The 17988-nt window shown below is 42.8% G+C and overlaps 1 protein-coding gene across 2 annotated transcripts in view; it reads right to left on the bottom strand.

Annotated features, from left to right (window-relative positions):
- The window catches only part of LINGO2 (leucine rich repeat and Ig domain containing 2), a 539936-nt gene that overhangs the window by 425961 nt on the left and 95987 nt on the right, over nucleotides 1-17988 (bottom strand). For both annotated transcript variants that reach the window (XR_014003290.1, XM_081176515.1), the window contains exon 2: nucleotides 3957-4060. The gene's annotated coding sequence lies outside the window, so the exon portion shown is untranslated. The remainder of the gene's footprint in view (nucleotides 1-3956; nucleotides 4061-17988) is intronic.

The following is a 17988-nucleotide window of genomic DNA, read 5'->3' as shown; positions in this document are numbered from 1 at the left end:
GTTGTTGTTGTTGTTGTTGTTATTATTATTATTATTATTATTATTATTATTATTAGAATTTATATACCACCCGATACCTGGAGAATAAAACCAAAATAGAAAACGACAAAATACATACCGGTAATCAAAATAAAAACAACAACCCAACAACCCCCCCTAAAAAAAACCCCACTTTTTTTAAAAAAGGGCATAGGATCCTCACAACATTTAAATTAAGTCAATTAACAAAGCTGGACAAGAACCACTCGCTGGAAAGACCATGATCTCAGAAATTTTTGCAGCAATATTTATTTATTGGCAACCAAATTGGCCAGGTGCCTTTCTGATACAAAGACAAAAAAACACAAAAATCAGCTTTGAAGTAAGAGTGGGAGGGGGAAATTTGCCATGTAAGCAAATGGCAAGGGGTGGGGGAGAGAGAAGCCTTCCAAGCTTCAGCAGAGAAGGTGCAAGGTATATAAACACATGCCATATTCTTTACCATGTATCGTTGCAGTTCCCAATGGAGCTTGTATGAAATCCTGGCCCCATACAGGCACTTAGCCAAGATGCGCCAGCAGCATAATTCGCACCCAATGATGCACGTGCAAGACTAGAAGGGGGAAGTGGAGCGCTGCCGGTGTGACCAATTGCTCAGATAATTGTGCAGAACTGTTGACAGGCATTCCATTAGCAGCAGATTGCCCCTATTTAACTGGCAGCTGTGGTACGGCCAAGGCTCCTGCTGCTTGCAAGGGCTTACTTTGAATACACAATGCCAATTACATAGGCCGAACTCTTCAGGTCTTTTGACAGGTACCCTCGAGGTTTCCGCAATTAATTTTATTATGCACTTTCTGCCTAAAATGCCCTTGGAAGTAGGGAAAAGTTGTCTAGTATGTGTCTGGGAGGCTGTGTGTGTGTGTGTGTGTGTGTGTGTGTATAAGGAGTCTTTCAATGGGTGGGTGTGCAGAGGGAGACAAGGAGCTGGAGTTCATTTGGAGACATGAAGTGGCAAAGCACTGCAGAAAGAACTTGAGCTATTCATTAGCAGCATTTAAAATTACAAGAGATCCATGGGCAGAAGTGGAGTCAACCTGATAGTCCTGATATACTCTTGGAACAATTGGAGGAGGGTGGATTTGCATTTAGCACTCACAGCAGTAGCTTTAATTATGCCAAGTATCTCACAATCACAAGTGTACCACTGCTGTTCCAGGAGAAGGAGAGACGTCATCTTACAATCAGCCCAAGATAAAGTAAGAAATACCAGTGTATATACACACAACTCCCCTTCGACTCTGTTACAGGGACACAAAGTTGTTTGGCAGTTCTTAATCATTCTCTGATCCAGCGTGCTTTTTCCTAAAACCTTACTGCTCCATGTAGCTCAAACAGCCCTTTGGTTAAATCCAATGGGCAATTGTCAGCAACCGTGCTATGGTTTCAGGATACAGCAGTGATCTGGACACTGAATTGGAGACTATGGTGTCATCAACAAAGGAACCCAGACCAGGTTCCAGGTTCTGCAACCTGATCAGGGAACCAATGACCCCAAATCAGGTACCCTATTGAACTTGATGCTAAAGCTCCAGAGTTAGCACCGTCACAGGTGGCTTCTCCTGGTCCTGAGGAACTAAGTGTCTCCCATTGTACCTTGCTAAGTTCAGCAGCACAGGGAACACACCGGGTAGGAAGGACACAGGAGAAGTGCCTGTGTCAAAAAGGGAATACAGCCCAGAAGAGATGAATTAGAGGCAGAGGCCAGAAAGACTTCAGATCACTCCCAAACATGGTTGGAACAAGTCAGTCACTACGAGCTCTCCTTGGAACGGCAACAACTGACCTGCCGTGATGGGCAACACAACAGGATTAACTTCCCAGAAACCAAATAATCTTCTAGATCACCTGAGGGGGGGGGGGCGGGCAGCATTAAATGAACTTCTTATGCTAGGACAAGAATTAACACTAGCACAAACAGATTTCCTCCTCTCTCTTTCCCGCTCTTGAGGGTTGGGGGGGGGGGACCACAACAGATTTTGAGGCTGTGCAAGGCAAGGGGTGTGGAAAGATCCTTATGCTTTTGAATTGTTCATCTTAGTGCTACACTGAATACCATGCAGTTGCAAAAAGCAAGAGAAATAGTGTTGCCAAGCCAGTCCCCCCCCCAACACATTGGGGGGGGGAGCACTGCATAAGATTATTGCTTACATCTGAAGTCAAAATACTTTAAATGCCACCTTAGCAGTGACCAATCGCCAGGAAGCACAGTGTGATGCAAAGGGAATACCAGTGAACTGACAATGAATGAATCCTCTACAGGACAACAAGCTTTTCCATACTGGAATGGTATCCATCATAATTTTTTTTGGGGGGGGGATGAATGAATTTGGGGACAGGTGAAAGGCAAGAGCCACTGTTCAAACACCCTTATAAACTGCAATTCAGTTCTGTCATATGTGAGATTATATATATATTGTTGAGAGTGGAACACACACACAAAAATCTTTTCTGCTGCTGAGATATTCAAAAATAATTGCTGGATTTGTAGCTAGCTCATTTAATTAAAAAAGAAAAAGGTCCTTAATTAATATGAGCATGATTTGGATAGCTTGGTTCATTTGTCATCCTTTCCAGAAAGAATTTAATCATTTATGGAGTTAACAAGGAATAGTTAATAAAAGGATCCACTTATTTTTAAATAAATAAATAAAGTTCAGCTTCAGAATTTACCCTTAAGCTGCCACTGAGAAATGAAAGCCTTGGGTGAAAACAGTTTTTAAAATAATGGGGTTTTATTCTCATCCCTAAATTCCTTGTAAGACCAGATGTTTATCATGCATGTTTACATGAAGCAAAGCGTGTCCTACCTCAAAGAGGGCAAGTTTTGTGGTGAGACCTGGAGACTGACCTCCTGTGTTGTGGGTGGATATATTGGACAGCCACAACACCCGATTGGTAGGTCCCTCATTGCTGGGTTTAATCTGGCCAATGGGGTACAGTCTAAACAGATCGAGGGACCTATATATATGCACGTGACCCAGAGCTTCCTCTTTCAGCTTATGCATCGGAACACCTGCCCACCTCTCCCTATATTTAGGGCATTTTGCAATTGACCTTGTTATGCCGTCGTGTGTCATCTGTCACTGGGACAGGGGCACGGCAGGAATTTCCCCCACTTGGCTGATTGGCTGTTGCCATTTGGGTTTCACCTCCTGCGTAGCAAATCGTCACAACTTGTAAGGTTGTGGATAGGCACTGGTTCAGGTGACAGGGATGGGATAACGCTCTCACCATCCCTATGTGAAGGGTATTCCGTTAAAGGAATCCAGGGACTCAACTTGGTTTGGTCAACCCCTGAGAGGGGGTTGTGCCCGTGCCTGAGTCCAGGGGAGCATCTGGGGAGTGGGCATAGTCCGTTCCTGGGCTTTCTGCCTACCTCAGGTGTTCACCCTTGGCTGACCTATGATAGAGCTCTGGGTCAGCTCTACCTGCAAGGGTGCAGGGAGCTAGTCGAACCAGAGCCTATGCAACCACTAACTTTCTATAATCAATAAAGTTGTGGCCTAAATTCTGTCAAAACCCAAAAATAAAATTTGAGTCACATGTGTGTTTATTTAGGGAGGTCTGAACACACAACTAAAAGTTCTGAAAATAAAAGTCACCATGTGCTCAAAAAGATAGTCTAATGAACAAACATAAAAGAACTGCAAGAATGTCTATGGATTTGCATCCAAGACAACTTTGTTCTCTTTTGTTTACATCATTTCACAAGCATGCAAATTATTGTTTGCCCAAGTAAATGACTTCAGGTAAAATTGTTGAAAGGATTTCAGGTTGCTTTGCACTTGGCTGCTACATCACGAGGAAGACTGATGCCAGAGCAGTTACTAATGCCTTTTTACACATTTGCTATGCTTTTAACATTGATCCAAAGTTTTTGAGCAAGACACAGTCTGAAGTCTTTGTGAGCTTACCGTAAAGCAAAGTAGTTTTCGTGTTCTTCATTCAAGCTTGGACGTACATCGAGAGACACACGAGGACAAAGTTCTGTATTTTGTAGTGTTTCCAGAAGAATCTCCTGTTAGAAAACAAAGAAGAAATCTTAAGAATTCATGGAGAGAGACCATTTTCTTTATAACTTCTGTGTTAATCAAACCATACAAATAATAATCCAGCTTCTGGTATACCTTCCAGGTTCATGATCAGCTGAGTTAAAACAACAACTGTTCATTTGCACCACATTTGAGAAGGCTGGTTGCTACTAACCAGTATGAGGAAGAGGTCATGACAACATTGTCAGTGTTGATGACTTTTGTCCTACTCAGTTGCTAAAAGTGAAAGAATGTGTCTTGCCAAATGCAAGGTGGTTCTTTATACGATATTCAGAAGCAATACAAACACAAGTGAGTGAGAAGATTAAATATTTTATTCTAAACAGCAAGCATTATATACATTACCAAGCAAGTACTTCGATCTGCCACAGGGAAGCCCTCAAGAAGTGGCAAAGTGAACCCCAGGTAGTCTCAAGTTGGACAAGCTTCTAGCCATGAGTTCGTACATGAGCTTCTAAGCTGTGCCTCAAAACCATCTGATTTATAGATTATTGATAGCTACTGTAGCCTGTATGGCTTGCCCAACTGCCTATGTGCAGATTATTCATTAGCTAGCTCCCTCTTCCCAGTGGCGGAGCAAGCCAATTGGGTGCCTGGGGTGGCACGCATGCCCTGTGCCCAGAGGCGGGGCCAGCCACCCAGGGGCGGGGCCAGCTGGGGCAGGATGCTCTGCGGGGCCTCCAAGGAGTCTGCCTGCCTCACCCCACTCAGGCACCCTACAGCTGAGGGGGAGGCAGCGGGTGGGCCGTTTGGGGCAGCGTGGAGCCTGCAGGTGCCCAAGCCACCATGTTACTCCTGGGAGAGATGCGCGGCTCGGGTGCACTGCAGGCCCCGTGGTGAGCGCCGTCCTGTCATTTTGTCACCCCACTCATTGGTGACACCCAGGTCAGATTGCCCCCACCAATACTGCACATTCCTCCAAGCAATGTTTAACATCAAAGAAGGTCAAAAGGTACCCTGCATTATCACTTCTTCCTTCCACCAGATTATGCATCAAAGGCTGCTCTCAGCCATCAAAGAGTAGAACAAGAGATTAGTGGCGTAGTGTGGGGGGTGCAGGGGGGCCGGCCGCACCGGGCGCAACATCTGGGGGTTAGGGTTGGGGGGCGCAAATCCACGGGTTAGGGGGCGCTAATTACTTGCCTTGCCCCGGGTGCTGACAACCCACGCTACGCCACTGCAAGAGATAGAGGGAAAGTAAACAGAGGCAGGAAGAGATGACCAAGTTATCTCCTCAAAATACAATTGTCTTCCAGATAAATTACCTTTACAGATTGTAATTGCTGGGATTTCCATGTGTCTTCTTTCCCCCAGACACATCCTCTTTTTCAGGTGTTAAAATTTGGGACAAATTGCCTTTATTTGCTCTGAATGGCACATTGATTGAAAACTGCTTTTGAAAACTCTGGCTATACTTTCTGGATGATACATATAGACATAACTGGTGGTTGAAGACTTGCTTTCCTCTTCACTTCTCCTGCCCCACTCAGCAATATGTCACAACTTCTACAGCCTACATGTAGTAGGGGTATTTAAAATGAGAGTCGTCATAGCATCCTCTTTTTTTGCTCTTCAAAATATGGCAACCATAGTCATTGCTGCACTGTCTTCCAATGCAGTCGATAAGCCATAAGGGGGCAAGGTGGGGGCAGGGGGAAGTAATCACAGTGAGATGTTCAGATTTGAAATCTGTATGTTTCAACACAAAATTAAGTTAGGGTAAGATTTTAGTCTGGTTCTCAAAAAGAGAACCATTTTAAAAGGAGGACAAAACTCCAACTCTGCTGCAGCAGAAATGAAAAGCAAAGAGAGCTCAGGTACGAAAGGGTGGAAAGTAGGGCACAGGAAGCAGTTGCTGAGTCTTGCTCATGTGCTGACAGCAACATCTAAACCTGCAACCAACACTTCCCTTCCCATAGCCTTAGCCAATCTTACCAGACAGCAAAATTTAGCAAGAAATCTTAAAACACCAAAGCACTCCTGACAAAAGAAGAAGAAGAGGAGTTTGGATTTGATATCCCACTTTATCACTACCCGAAGGAGTCTCAAAGCGGCTAAGATTCTCCTTTCCCTTCCTCCCCCACAAGAAACACTCTGTGAGGTGAGTGGGGCTGAGAGACTTCAAAGAAGTGTGACTAGCCCAAGGTCACCCAGCAGCTGCATACGGAGGAGTGGAGAATCGAACCCGGTTCACCAGATTACGAGACTACCGCTCTTAACCACTACACCACATTGGCTCTTTGCAGTATATGCAAAGGTTAGGAGTCAACTCACTGCAATGACTATCTGCATCCCTGAGTCACACCAGATGCTTGTGTGTCCACTGTCAGTTCTGTATATTTCTTGTTACCAGTTGATTCTCCCTCTCGTCTCTCCCTAGCATATTCAGAAGCTGAATTTCACACGTTACCCCTCTCCCCAGATCAATAATTAGAACCATCCACCTGAATGCACCAACTCTAATCAACAGTTACTCTTTAAGAATCTTTCTTTTTTTAATGTGTCAGGTGGGAGGGGGAACCTGAAATCAAGAAACTGTGCTGAACTATATTAGCTGGCCATCAGCTTCCCTATTTCAGCAACCTAAGGCTTTTGTATCTGACAGCACACTTCCTCATTAAGCATCTCTCTCTTTTCAGTATATGCAAATATGATGAGATTCTCACTCTTGCACAAGCCAATTAATTTACAGGATGAATAATAAGCATGGCAATCAGAAGAGCGCACTTAACACTGGTCGTCTTTGAGATGGGACTGTGCATGTGCCCTTTTCCCCTTCAATTAATAGCTGATGGTCACTTTGCCAACTGTGTTACTGCTGGAGTCATAAAATCATAGAACGGTAGAGTTGGAAGGGACTCAAAGGGTCATCTGGTCCAACCCCCTGCAGGAAATTGGAAAGACACAAGGTAGCTAAAATAATAATAATAATAGGATGCTACCCAAAGCTATATATACACACTTTATGTAGTCAGCACATAAAGGGAAGTTCTCTCTCTGCACATAACTGTTGCATTATGGGAAAGTATTGCTTCTTTTCTCTTGCATTCTGGGAAGTCTTGCTTCTAAGCTTTGTTTTGCTCACGCTGCATAAACTGTGCTGATGCTAAGACATTCCATCATCACCCTGGTACGTTCTGTTCACCTTGAGTTCACACCATATCAACCTGTACTTACCCCTCCTTGTACATTCCTTTTTCGTACCACTCTGGTACGGGCAGCCCGAACCCATGCCTGTGTAAACTCTGCGTTCCTTTTCCCAACCTTTAACCTGTCTATGACTAATGTCTTAGATGCAATAATTAATGTCTTGTATGCAACCCTTGTTTTGAACTTATGTTAACCAATCAGCAACAAGCACACGTGGCAAACGCAGTAATATTCAATAAAAGGGAGTCTCCGAGACTTGCTCAAGAGACACCTCCCATATGACACCTATCTACTCGTCAGTCGTTCATTTTCAATCCAACAAGCACACACAACAAGTAACTATCCTCTGGATCGGGGGTAGGCAACCTAAGGCCGGGGGACCGGATGCGGCCCAGTCGCCTTCTTAATCCGGCCCGCAGACGGTCCTGGAATCAGCGTGTTTTTACATGAGTAGAATGTGTCATTTTATTTAAAATGCATCTCTGGGTTATTTGTGAGGCATAGGAATTCGTTCATTTTTCTTCTTCCAAAATATAGTCCAGCCCACCACATGGTCTGAAGGATGGTGGACCGGCCCACGGCTGAAAAAGGTTGCTGTCCCCTCTAGATATTGCACATCTTTGATTTTGTGATGCTTTTCTCAGATCAGACAAATACCAAAGTCTTTATTTAATGACAAAATGTGTTTAGAAATATGTGCTTGGTAATAAATAAACGGTATGAATTCTTACTTTGTGAAAAAAGGTCAAAACAGTATTTAATACTTTAATATCTTTATTCTGGCGCCAATATTTCTTCTTCTTTTTTACTACAGTGTAATTCAGAAAAAGGATGAAACAGACTTATGAACATGCAAGTCTGACACAGAGCAGAAACTGACTGAATAATTCATTCCTAACAGCAACCATAGCACAGCTTGATTAAAACCTGTACGGTTCTCTCTTAAGGATGTTCAGAACCCACTTCCGAAATTTCTCTGAGCTTCTCCAAACTCATAGCGCATTCCTCAAAACTCCAACCTAGGTTTGCCTGAGAAGGAAACTCAAGATTCACCAATTAATTTTTATTTGTAAGAATTGTTAAACTGAGGATACAGAATGCAAAGCTGAAATGCATGGGCTTAGCCTAGATGTGGTTTGTCTACACCATTCCAGGAAGTATCCAGGTTAAATTTTGTTTGCATACCTCATCAAAAAGGTATTTTGTAGAACTGGCCTCACTATCACCCAACAAGAAATAAGATGTGCCCCCACAAAAGCCATGGCAGCTTCATATTGCGAGGAAGTGTTGGCAATAGCGAAGCAAATGCCTTTTAAAGAAACTTGTTCACCTTACTGGATTTGAGGAATCTGTGATAAGTGAACAAAGACTGCACATAGTACTGATGCTGACTACTAAAGCTAGTAGACAATGGAACCCTATAAGTACTCTCTGCCATGATCCACTGTTCTGTTGCCAGCGTCAGAAAACTGGGCTACAGTAGGTCGCTGATGTAACCCAGTTAAGCACCTGTTACCCATTTACTTGTTTGTTAAGCACATCTTCAAAGTTTCTTCTCATGCATCTGTAATGTGTCAAATGCATTCTGACGCTATATGAAGTGCAATTCCCATAGAAGCCAGGATCTGAGGTTCTCAGAAATTCAGATATTACAATGTTGGCATCTAATTAAATAGGTTAGACAGGCCTGCTGCTCTCCCTAAAGCACAAAACTCTTCAGACCCAGTTGCCTGAAAGCCAATTAGTAAAGACGTTGCTCGTTGTGTTCTGGGAACTAAGGCTATGATCTGAAAAGCAGTGATATAAATATTAATACTTTCACTTGCTGTTCTGACATCTCACTAGTCTGAAACAATAGGCCTGCCATCTTGCGTGAGGGAATTTCTTTTAAGTCATAAGTTCAGATGACAGATTGGGTCCAGGTCATAAACTAAGTTGACAAGGAAAACCCATTAGTATTCTTGACTCTCAAAGATACCATAATGTTTAAAGAAATGAAGACAAGTTATAGGTGAAGTGTGTTCACATTAGAATTTGAAACACAGTGGAATGGAGACGCAACCTCAAAAATATGTCATAGGTCTCATTCACATAACCATTATAAGCCAGATGAGCAGATGCATGTACCTCATACTGAGGTCAGACTGTTGGTCCATGTAGTCCAGTGCTGTCTATTCTGATCGGGAGTGCATCTTCAAGGTATCACATATTTCCTAACTGCTGAGTTCTTTTGAACTGCAGATGGTGGGATGGTGGGGATTAATCCTGCACCATCTATATTATGCAGGGAATAAGCTCTGTCATTGAGCTATGCGAAATACGGGGAGGTTATGTAGTTTTTTCAGTGGTTTGTACCACACACACACACACTTAAAAACTAAACCTAGATGAGTTCCAAGAAACACATTATTGTTAGAAATTCCTGCTCCATTAAAACCAAAGTAGGTTTGCAATCTATTTCTATCAAAGGACTGCAGCCTTGAAAGCCTTCGATATGTTCTAAGTCCTCCAATGCTGCTAATGGGTTTGGGACTATGAAATCATTTTTATTTATTTTCTATCCACTTTTCGCCGGAGGTCTCTCAAACTCGACAAAGAGCTTTGCTTAGTGCCACCAACTAGCATCTGGTAAGAAAAGTCACAAGTTTCTTGTGATGATGCTATAAACTTTGTGGCAGCACTAGAACTTCCTTTGACTAGATTTTCTACCAAATTTCACCTCAAGAAATTATGAGGTGAATTTGGACATTTGTTGAAAGATTCAGAGAAATCTTTAAAGTGTTGGAGATTGGTATATATAGCTGTAGAATGCAGAGCCAGATGGTCTAGTATGACTTCTGATTGAGGTAATAAAGAAACTTAGGATTTATAACTCCTTAGAAACAAAGCCATTCTGAGTATAAGCTTAGGATATGGTCAAGGAGCATTCATGAGGTAAACACTAACATTAACTCTCTGGAGGAGGAAGAAAGTAAAGCCTGAGAAATAATCTACATGTCAGCAAACAGCAATTTAAGAAAGAACCAGCAAAGGGAACAATAGGTTGCCTTTTTGTCTATTACCCACTCCCCACTGGTCCAGGTAAGGGAATACAAAGGTTATTGCTTTACTTCCAACACAAGGAAGGGAAATTAGCGTTAATAAGACTAACACAATTTCTTGGAAAGGATTCTGCAGGTAATAAAATAATCAGCTAGATGTCACAGACCTGAAGCTAGGAGTAGCCAATGTGGTACTCTCCAGATAGTGTGGATTACAAATCCCATCATACTTGAACATTGTCCATACTGGTTGGGGCTGATACGAATTGTAGTTCACACCATGTTAAGCTACCCCTGCATTCATCATGTATTAACAGCCAAGGTTAGCCCAAAATTGAGACACAGTGATGCAACTGTCTCAGGTGGTGAAGCATGGGAGATGCAAAACTGTGCCCCCAAACGCCTCCTGCTCACTTCATTACAACTTGGTGTCTCCAAGTGCCCCACAATTTTATTATTATCTTAGCTGTGCGGATGACCAGCCACTTGGTGGGGCAAAAACTCTTCACCACTCCCTTCTTGCCTTACCTCACTCTGAGAAAGGGTCAACAAAGTCCTTCAGAGGATGGCAGCCAGCAGAGTGCCTGAGCTGCTATACCAGTCAGAAAGGCTGTTTTGAATGTATAATTGGTGTTGCGGTTTTGTGGCATATTTAAAATTTGTTGATACTTCAAAGATATACAGAAATACATACCCATCAAAGTGTCTTTTTCTAATATAGAAAATATAGATTCTAATATAGATAGATATATATTTTTTAAGGTGACAGCAAACATTCAAAACTTTCTAGCCACCACATTATATTGCAACAGGCCAGGCAGTCTCCTGGCCAACTCACCCATAAGGCCATAGTGGCTATCACAGAGCAAGGCAAGGCAAGGCAGAAGCCCCTACTACTGCCACTAATGTGGCAGCAAAGATATAAAGGGCTTTGTAATGTTATAGGAGGGACGCGGGTGGTGCTGTGGTCTAAACCACTGAGCCTTGGACTTGCTGATTGGAAGGTCGGCAGTTTGAATCCCCATGACGGGGTGACCCCCCATTGCTTGGTCCCAGCTCCTGCCAACCTAGCAGTTCGAAAGCACTTCAAAGTGCAAGTAGATAAATAGTTACCACTGTGGCAGGAAGGTAAACGGTGTTTCCGTGCACTGCTCTGGTTTCGCCAGAAGTGGCTTAGTCATGGCCACATGACCCGGAAAAACTGTCTGCGGACAAACGTCGGCTCCCTCGGCCAGTAAAGCAAGATGAGCACCGCAACCCCAGAGTCGTTCGCGACTGGACTTAACTGTCAGGGGTCCCTTTACCTTTACCTTTTTAATGTTATAGGAATTCTAAGGTCTTAAATATAGAATAAATGTTGATACTTGCACAAGGTAAACACGCATACGTAAATATATAAACTACATGTCTAAAATAGTACAGGAGAGCAATCTAAAAGCCATCTTGGCTCGCCTAAAGATTCCAAATATTTCCTCTGTCTCCTTAACCCCCCCCCCCGCCTGAGAACAGGTAGGCAGGTAGCAATCAGGGGAAGTTCCTGAAGGGATTCCTTTCCTATATCTATGAACCTCTTTTGTATGAATTGTCATTGTTTGCCCAGAGACTCTGCACTGAGGGATGTCTGATGGGCATCCTGATTGTCTTATCAAATGCTAATGTTTTGTGTAAACTATGTTTGGAACTATGTAAAACTTGCTAAATCCTCAGGAATAAAACACCTTGGCTTGCCTGAGCCACAGTAACCCCACCTTGCGTGTGATGTAATTTCTGACTTTTTGTAGCGGAGATGCCCTTCTTCTTCATGCCAAAATGCAAACCCTTAAAAGAGATGTTTCTTCTTGGTTCTGGCTCTCTTGCCTCCTTGCAAGGAAGGGAGGGAACTCTATTGCAACAGAAAAATAAAGATCTGCCTTGCTTTCACTGCATCCTATTCATTCATGTCTGACCAATCATGGACTTAGGGGACTCAGTCCCTTGGGGAGTTGAGTAGCAAAAGCCAACCACCCCTATTTTTTCTATACCAGTAAAAAGAAGACAAGGATGAAGGGGGGCACGGAGAAGACAAAGATGGCACTGGGGCAGGAGTGGTGCTGGTGGCAATGATTAAGATGGGAGGTGGCGGTGGCGGCGGCACAACCAGTCACTTACGCCAGGCCTGCTGAAAGCTTTTAACAACTACCTGTTCCTCTGCTATTGAGTAAAATGTTGCAACGGTGGTTCCTTATTGAGAAAAACTCAACAAAAAAACTTTCTCAAGGAAAGAGGAAGCTATTGATTTACCAGGCCCTTTCCTATTTACCCATACCAAGGGATCTGGAACGGGGACAGAAAAGCTTTCTCCACAAAGAAGCTAGTTCAAAATTGGGACTGCCGTGCTTCTTTGTGCTGCAGTGGCCACCATCCACTCCCATTTTGTCTCATCACCCTATATTCACTTTGACAGTAATTTCCGTCAATAAGGAGAGCTTTTCAACGTGCCCGTAGAGTATTACTTCAGCATGGTGACATCCTGTAATAGGAGGAAGCTTTTAGTGTGGGCTTCAAAGAAATCTACCACTCCCACTGCCGGCAACAATTGGCCAATTTACAGAAATTGGCCCATAGGAAGGAAAAGAATGAAAGAGATATGGGAGACTTGAAAAAAAGAAATGGGAGAGAAAGGGTAGGATAGTCCTTAATCATTCATTTCTGAAGTATTTCCAGAGAAGGATACTTCCCAAATCTTCTGAAGCTTATTTTTTTATATAAAAAGAAGAAGAAGGGAGACAATTCTTAAGAGTAGAACTCAAGGAATTACATCTTTTGTGCATACTGTTAGTTAATGTCTTCACTGTAGGTCATAGCAAAAGCAATACCTTCATTCTCAACATAATTAATGTTCAAGCATTTGCTCTGCCAAACATTTCCTAAAGCAATAACCACATATGACTCCAGTTTGTTTGGGAATAGGGTAAAATGGTCTTTCTAAAGCTGAATGAAATGTTTTATGCCGGGGGTGGGGGGAGATTCTCTTTCTTAGGGTTACAATCAACCATTTTATTAAAAGCTTCTTCTTCTTTTTAAGGACATGACATCTGTTTAATTCCCCTGGTGGCTGGAATACTTAAGATGGTTTTCCAGAGGTTGCAGTTCTAACATCTACAAACTATAGAGAATTAATCAATGACCACAACCCTTTGTCAATATGTTATAGCTCATAATGTTCCCTTGCTTATAGACTCAAATGCTCCTTTAGATCAACAACAACAACATTGATTTACCCAAAAATGACCCATAGATGGTATTTAACTCCAAGCAGATTGGCTAAGATGTATAAGGTGGAATCAAGACATGTTGGAAATGTAAAGAAGTAGAAGGAACCATTTTCCATATGTGGTGGGTATGCAAAAAAGTTAAAGTATTTTGGGAAATGATATATAATGTGATTTAAAAAAATGTTCCAAACAACTCCCCCCCCCCCAAAAAGAGAGACATTTATACTAGGAATTGTTCAGAGTTTCCCAGGAGTCAGAGAAAAACATTTATGTATGCAACAACAGCGGCTCAGACTCTGCTACCCCAACAATGGAAATTAAGAGAGGTTCTGAGTAAGGGAGATTGGCAATTTAAGATGATAGAATGTGCAGAATTAGCAAGTAGAATAAGAGAAGAACAGGTAATTAAAGATGAGTGGAAATTTTTGTTGAGTATATTGAAAATAATTCTGTACAGTTAAAAATGCTGGCAGTATTAAAATAATTCAAGAGCATAACATAGTTTGAACTGATGTAAGATAGGGAAATTAAATTGCTTGGATATATTAAAATATGCAGGAATGGTGGATAAGTTAAATCAACCTTGGAAGGGGAGGGAGAGAGGGAAGTTAATGAATGTATGGTAGAATAAAAGGTGCTTAATTTCAAATGTAAAATTTTAATTTTTTTTTATTTATTTTTTTACAAAAGGTATTTCTTTTTCTGAATGTCGAAATATGAGAAGCTCAGAAGCTTGACCTGAAGTCTGACTGTTTCTCCTGGGCAAGATTTTCCATCTGAACCCAGCGTGTTTATGTATGAAGCAGGAGTTCAGCATGCAATTCTCTTGTGAATGCCAGTCAAGATGACTACTCTGCAATTTCAAAGTTGACTTCTGTCCTCCTTCCTAGAGATGAGTACAATGATACCAAAGATCTTGAACTTTATGCTGTGAAGCGCCCTGAGAGCTTCATCTGAAGGGCAGTATACAAGTTTCAGAAATTAATAAATTAATGTTTTTCTCTGAAAGATTATTACATGGAAGAAGTCACCCACAAAAGTCGTATTTCTAGAACTTACACTTGTAGAGAAAACTCTCAGATGTATTGTGTAAGAAGAATCAGGTCTGTCTTGAGTACCAATTATGTTGGGATGGAATATGTGATTTGTAGATGAATCATGCCAATTGATTTTAGAGTTTTAAATCAGAAGTGGGAGAAGACCTGTGGGCCAAATCAGGCCCTGCATGGGGTCTTAATCTGGGCCACGTGACAGGGAAAGAAGTGGCTGTAAAGGAACAATTTGAAGCCTTAAAGTGTGCTCCTGATTGTTCCTTAACAGCAAAGCTTGTTATAAGCACTGATCAGCTGATTGCAATGACAGTCATTTAGACAAGCCCCCATTTGTATCCCAAGTGTTGACGCAACCCAGTAAGTGACTCAGAGACAAGTGCGGGTGAAAACTGTCCACAACTTTCTCAACATGCAGGCTAAGGTGGGACTGGCAATGGCACTGTGGAGAGGGGGCTAGATCTGCTTCCGATCTGAAGCCCAACCATAATCATGGCACACTTGCCAGATATCCTCTTGGGAATCACCTAGTGCTGAAGTCCCATAAGGCCAAGTGAATGAGACCACTGGAAGGTTCAAAATGGCTAGTGATCAGCCCGGCCCACCCCAGCTAGGTTCTGGGGCTATTCACCTTTCAAGGACCCCTGAAGGGCACCCCCATTTTGAGCCACCCTAACTGATGTAAAACCTCAGCGCCTAGGACTTGCCGATCATCAGGTCGGCGGTTCAAATCCCCACGGCGGGGTGAGCTCCCGTTGTTTGGTCTAAGCGCCTGCCCACCTAGCAGTTCGAAAGCACCCCCGGTGCAAGTAGATAAATAGTGACCGCTTACTAGCAGGAAGGTAAACGGTGTTCCATGTGCTGCGCTGGCTTGCCAGATGCAGCTTGTCACGCTGGCCACGTGACCCGGAAGTATCTGCGGACAGCGCTGGCCCCAGGCCTCTTAAGTGAGATGGGACACAACCCTAGAGTCAGACACGACTGGCCCGTACGGGCAGGGGTAGCTTTACCTTTAACTGATGCCATTCCCGTCAAGTTGTGAAAGAGAAGAAACACCTAAAAAAACTTTGCTTCCCACTGGGAAAAACCTCCCAGTCCTGTACCAGTTGTGGCTAAGAATAAAATTCCTTTTTAACTAGGGATTGTGGTTCGAGGACCCGACCCCGGTGAAGTGAAATGAAGACTCAAGGACACGTGATATAAGGTTAATGGGCTAGAGAAAGGCCACAACTTTATTGAACTCAACGCGGAAGTCTGGAAAAGGAAATAGAAACCCCCCCCCCAAAACGAACGATGCGCTCGTCAGCTGTTAAGCGGCTGAGAGCCCGTCAGCTGTTAGGCGGTCCACGTGGGCTGTTGCGCGAGCAGGGGAAAAGAACCCGATAAGCCCTCAGAAAATTAAAGAACGCAAGCCGCAATGTTCGACTGGGTCAATGGAAAGTTTAAACGGAACGGGACCTAAATCGCAAACCGACAAAAGAAGCAGCAAATACTTCCCTGGCTTCCTGCAGCAGCAGTCCTGACTCCTGACTCGTGAGGGGCGAAGGCAGGAAGAATGAGGCCGGGCGAAGGCTGGCGCTGCAGCAAAATGCTGCTGAACACGCCCCCACCGTGGCCCCCGGTTGGATGGCCACCGGGGGGGCGTGAGCGCCAGCCAGGTGAGTGGGCAGCGGGGGGCCACGCCCCCTGCTAGCCGGAGCTCGAGCCCCGACCACAACCCCTCCCCTCCCCTTCGGGGAGGAGAGTCTCTACAGAAAAGCTAGTTGAAGTTTCTAAACTGAGGGCATGGAAAGTTTTCCTTTGCTAAGGAAGAATCAAAGTCTTTTGTAATCTGGAATGAATTTTATACTTTTCTTTCTTTCTTTCTCTTTTTGAAGTCTCAACATGTAACCAATGACAGTATGTGAAGAGGTGTTCTATAACTTTTTTGGACTCCTTTTCAATGCTAATTCAAACGCATACTCTCCCAGTTGTAGTCTGAAGTGTTGCAGTTCCAGGAACACAAATGTTTTATCTCTGCGTATGTTGTTGACCCCAATATGTCTTCACTCATCACCACCTCATCTCACACATATGGCCCCCCAATATTCTAGGCATCTCAACTTTCCCCTTGTTCTCTCTTTCCCCCTCGTTCTGCAGTCACTACTAATGCCAAGTTTTCATAATTTATTACAGCATATTACAATTCTGATTTTTTTGACACAACTCCATCTACAAGCGTGTAATTTAAGCAACATCTCAAACATCCATATTTATATACCACTGCTTGCCTTGCTAGAAATGCTAATAAGCATATCATTATTCCATCTGTCTCAAACTAGGTGTCAGTATGAATTTCTATTATCAGTAGCAATACATTTCCACAAATGCAATTTCTAAGATAAAAACTTCATCAATTGATGGGTGTGATTTCTGAGTTGACTCCTTTTAGCATTTTACATCCTTCCTCTTCATCAAACAAATCTTTACGCCAGCTCTCATGGAGAAGTGTCAAAAATAAAATGACAGAAATATCATTTAATTCTTAGGCATATGAGCCATCTTTCAAATGCGTATATTGAAAAACAGTTTCACCAGTCATAACCTACCAACTTACCTTTTCTGTTTCCTCTAAAATGCTGAGCAAGTGATTCTTCTAAACAGTCTAATATTCTTATCCTTAAGCTAGTATAGGCTAAGAAATCCTAAGTTCTCATAATTGTTCAGTTTAAAGTCTGATCCAAACAACATGACATGTATGATTTCAATGGAATTTACCTTCAATAATGTTTACAGCACTTGTGATCCTCCCCAAGATTTCCCCCCACCAACAATGCTATACCAAGTGTGCTGAATCACCACTGATTGTTCATTGCAACTATGAATATGATTTGAGTACCCTGGAAAAATTATTGTGATCAAAATCTAGAATTTTCAGGGAAATAAGAAGACCACCCACAGCTCCTGAGCTCTGGGAGTTTTCCTGGTCAACTTGATTTTGCAGTCTTTAGCATATGCGCTGCCGGGGTGCAAAGATCCGCCCAAAGCCCCCAAATTTAGTTTAGCCCCCAAATTAACTGTTATTATGCTTATGTCAGACATCCTGCTTACACATTATCTCTTGTTTACGAAAGAAGGGAGGAGAAAGAACTTTTTTATTTGCTCCTTTATTTACAATACACTTAAGTATACAACACCAGAAGTGTCTGGCGTGCTCTGGTCCATGGGGTCACGAAGGGTCGGACATGACTAAACGACTAAACAACAAATACAACATCAGCACACTTAAACTTATAAATATTGTTTAGGCACCTACTTAGGAGAAACATCAGTCATGTAAAAGGTACCGCAGACCCTGCTGCCTCAGAGCAGCACAGCTCAATGTAATACGTAACATATTTTGATGTAAGAGTTAATTTTG

This window comes from Podarcis bocagei, assembly GCF_964188305.1.
Source record: "Podarcis bocagei genome assembly, chromosome: 17".
Classification (NCBI taxonomy): Eukaryota; Metazoa; Chordata; class Lepidosauria; order Squamata; family Lacertidae; genus Podarcis; species Podarcis bocagei.
The sequence above is the reverse complement of the archived record's forward strand: the minus strand, read 5'-3'. Positions and strand labels throughout refer to the sequence as shown.